Raw genomic sequence first — 3,913 nt, 5'->3', positions numbered from 1 at the left:
GCCTCAGCCTCCCAAAGTGCTGGGATTACAGGCATGAGCCATTGCATCCGGCCCCTTGGTATTGTTTTGCATCCGGCCCAGGTTGAGTCCTGGAGACTCTGACAGGATGAATTTCTAGAAACATTCTTTCAGGGGAGAGGATAAGGTATCTTGTTTGCTGTATATGCTCCTGCATAGAAGAGATAGAAGAGAAAGTGACCGCGGAGGCCATCTGGCTCTGTGTTTTGACATGGCAAAATTAATGCATTCAGAGGACCTTTGAGCACGAAAGGACCCTGGAACAACACAATTTTGACTGCAAGTATTAGTTGGGTCTACCAGGTGCCTGTCACAGCAGCAGTCATGGCAGCAGTGACTCTAGTTATGTCCATGACCAACTGCTGCATAACAAATAGCCCCAAGACTCAGCAGCTGACAACAGGGTCCCCAGCCCACAGATTGGCACTGGTCCATGGCCTGTTAGGAACCTGGCTGCACAGCAGAAGGTGAGTCAGTCTTACCGCCTGAGCCCTGCCTCCTGTCAGATCATCATGGGCATTAGATTCTCACAGGAGCATGAACCCTACTGCGAACTGTGCATGTGAGGGATGTACGTTGCGTGCTCCTTATGAGAATCTAACTAATGCCTGATGATCTGAGGTGGAACAGTTTCATCCCCAGACCATCTGTCTCCCTTCGTGTCCGTGGAAAAACTGTCTTCCACAAAACCAGTCCCTGGTGCCAGAAAGGTTGGAGACTGCTGGTTTACAACAGCAGTGAACATTCATCATCCCACGCAGTGTCAGAACGGTTGGGAACATGGGTGCCCTGCCTGTGTGCTTCTGGTTCCAGGTTTCTCAGGGGGTTGTGGTCAAGGCGTCAGCGGAGGCCATATTCATCTGAAGGCTTGACCAGGAATAAAAGAGCCACTTCACAGGTGGCTCACTCAGATGCTGGCAGGTCAGTGCTGGTGGCTGGCAGGCAGCCTCAGCTCGTCACCTCATGGATCTCTCCTGAGCACAGTTTTCCTGTCTTTACAACCTGGCAGCTGGCCTCCTCCAGAGCAGGTGACTCAGGAGAGGACAGGGCGAGAGCCACGGAGCGGGTGACTCAGGAGAGGACAGGGCGAGAGCCACGGAGCGGGTGACTCAGGAGAGGACAGGGCGAGAGCCACGGAGCGGGTGACTCAGGAGAGGACAGGGCGAGAGGCACGGAGTGGGTGACTCGGGAGAGGACAGGGCGAGAGCCACAGCACCTTATGATCTAGTCTCCGAAGTCACACGCCATCATTTCTGCAGTGTCCTGTTGGGGTCCCAGATCAGCTCTGTCACTGTGGGAGGCGAGTATATAGATGTCATAGACCATTCAGGCTGCTATGACAGAACACTGTGAACTGAGTGGCTCACGAACAACAGAAATTTCCCACAGTTTTGTGTGCTGGGAAATCTAAGATGAAGGTGGCAGCAGGTTCAGCGTCTGGCGAGCTCCTGGTTTTCCTGGGTGGCATCTTCTCACTGTGTCCTCGCGTGGTGGACAGAGCAAATGAGCTCTCAGGCGCTAGTCCCATCATGAGGACTCTGCTTTCATGACTCATCACCCCCTAAAGGCCCACCTCCATCAGAAGACGGCTGCTGACTGCAGCTGCCATCCTCCAAGACCGGGGACACAGAACTGGGAGACACACACATTGAGACCCGAAAGGCCTGGACAGCAGCAAGCGGGGATCATGGGGCATCTTGGAGGGTGGCTGCCGCAGTAGCATTTCCTGGGGCTGTGTTTTCTGCCTTGCACTTATCTCCTGCGCTTGGTCTTCATCACCTCGGGCAGTCCCCACAACAACTCTATCTAGGAGTGGATTTTACCCTCATTTTACAGCCGAAATGTCTCGAGAGGGTGATGCACGTACCCAATGTCTCACAAATGCAAAGTCGCTGAGGTGGGATTTCAACCTAGTTCCAACGGTCTCTGAAGCATGAGGGGTTCACCATTGCCATAGACTTAACTGTGTCCCCCAAAATTTGCATGTTGAATTCCTACCCCACCATGTGCTGATGTTTGGAGAAAGGGCCTTTGGGAGGTAATTAGGCTTAGATGAGGTCACGAGGATGGGGTTCTCATAGTGGCATTAATGCCATCAGGTGGAGAGATTCCAGAAAGCTTGTGTCCTCTCTCTCTGCCATCTGAGGACACAGTGAGAAGGCAGCTGTCTGCAAGCTGGGAGGAGAGTCCTCACCAGGAACTTAGAGGGCATCTTGATCTTGGACTTCCCAGCCTCCAGAACTCTGAACAAAGTTCATGTCTGTTATTTAAGCCACCCATTCTATGGAATTTTGTTGGAGTCAGCCCAAGCTTACTAAGATAATCAGTATGCTGCACTTTTATAAATGTAGTTTTTACATTTATAAAAACAAAAGAGATTTGCTGCTCTATAATAACTGTACCTACATTGTAGATGGAATAACAAATCTACATACAGGTTTAGTAATCTAGATGTAAATATAGAACATAGTGTATCGAATAGAGACAGTGTCTGTGGTCTGGTGTTAATTTTAGGAATTAGCCATCATTGACTGGGCCTTGTCCAGGTTTTCCTCTCTCTTGTCCTGGCTCTGTAACCTAGTTATCCTTGTCTTTGCTAACCCGTGACCAAATACTGTATCGGGACTATTATGCCGCTACAGATGATGCAGTTTGGGTTTACAGTTTCTCGCCATTTAGACAATACTTCATCAAATATATTTCTGTATGCCTTTAGTGATGTCAGTTTTTGATTCATTCCTGCATAGATCTGGGCAAATGGTAGACCTTAGGAGGTGTGTTCACCATCCGGTTCTCTAGAACTGCTTACGACATTTTTCTCTGAGTTTTGTTGTCCCAAAAGGAGGCTTCCTAAAATAGCCTTTAAGTGCCTTTAAAAAGAGAAAGAGGGAAAAAAAAAACACCCCAAACTCATTCCTTTACTGTGATGTGACAGTCCTCCCAAGACACTGCAGCGGCCTGAGTTTTGCTGTTAATTTCATTCACTTATGTTTGGGCTATGTAAATCCTGCCTCGAGCTGGAATGTCATTATGTAAAGAAATATTTTTTGTTTATATTCTTTAATAGTACCAGTAATGTATATCTTATTCAGCTTCGACAATATAATTGGGTAAACCTCACATCATCAAACTCATGTTGTAAAAATTATTTCACTTTTCAGAAAAATGGCATTAAAAAACTTGAATGATGTTAGTTATCTTAAAGAAGTATGTAATATATTTTTCTGGCTATCAGCTCCATTTGTTACAACCAATTACAGATTATAAATTGGTTGATCAAAACTCTAAAAGAGAAAACCACAAGCCCCAGCATAGGAGGAAATCTGGAACAGCACATAACTCCAAACCTGAGCGTAGACCACCACCACAGAAGCCAGGTGCTAGGAAAAAGCACTCTGTGTTCCACGACCTGACATTGTTCTATGCCTGAGAGCACTCACTCCCCATCACTGTCTCTTTACCGACAGGGGTCTGATCCCTAATTTACGGATAAGTTGTTTCTAATTTACAACAGAAAAATGCCATGTGTGCGAAATTGCTTATGCATTTCTGAGAATTACAAAACTACTCTTACTAGTTACCGCTGGCACATGTGGATTATTTTTACATGATCTATTCAGGAACCAAGGAGTTCCTAAGCACAGGAAGCTCAATTCACTGAAATGTAGAATCATCACAAAGCTCATGTCAGATGTGGCTTATTCATTCCAAGCTTGCAGCCTGCATTCGTCTCCTAGGTGGTTTCTTAAAACACAGACGACTAAGCCCCACCCCCAGAGTTTCTGACCCAGTGGGTCTGGGGTAGGGCCTGAGAATCTGCATTTTCACCAAGTTCCTGGTGATGCTGGTGCGGTAGCTTCAGGAACTACACCCCAAGCAGGACTGCATGATTCTG

Source organism: Colobus angolensis, unplaced genomic scaffold (assembly GCF_000951035.1).
Source record: "Colobus angolensis palliatus isolate OR3802 unplaced genomic scaffold, Cang.pa_1.0 Scaffold113, whole genome shotgun sequence".
Classification (NCBI taxonomy): domain Eukaryota; kingdom Metazoa; phylum Chordata; class Mammalia; order Primates; family Cercopithecidae; genus Colobus; species Colobus angolensis.
Note: the sequence above shows the minus strand (reverse complement) of the source record.